The sequence below is a fragment of the Arachis ipaensis genome, chromosome B05 (genome assembly GCF_000816755.2).
Source record: "Arachis ipaensis cultivar K30076 chromosome B05, Araip1.1, whole genome shotgun sequence".
NCBI lineage: Eukaryota > Viridiplantae > Streptophyta > Magnoliopsida > Fabales > Fabaceae > Arachis > Arachis ipaensis.
This window is the reverse complement of record NC_029789.2, coordinates 117783168-117783376: the sequence shown is the minus strand read 5'-3', so window position 1 is coordinate 117783376 and position 209 is coordinate 117783168.

The window sequence follows — 209 nt, the reverse complement described above, 5'->3', positions numbered from 1 at the left end:
TTGGAAGGGAAGGCTCTAAGCTTACCATAAAGCATAGCATGGCTTTTGAACATTAAGGATGAGCTAAATTGTTATGTGCTTCAAGCGTTTTAAACGCAAGTCAATGTTATCCCTATATAATTCCTTCTAAAAGAAAAATCGGAGGAGGTATTTCTTCTCAAATTATTAGTTTTCCTGCAAGAGTAAATTATTTTGATAATTTAAAAGAT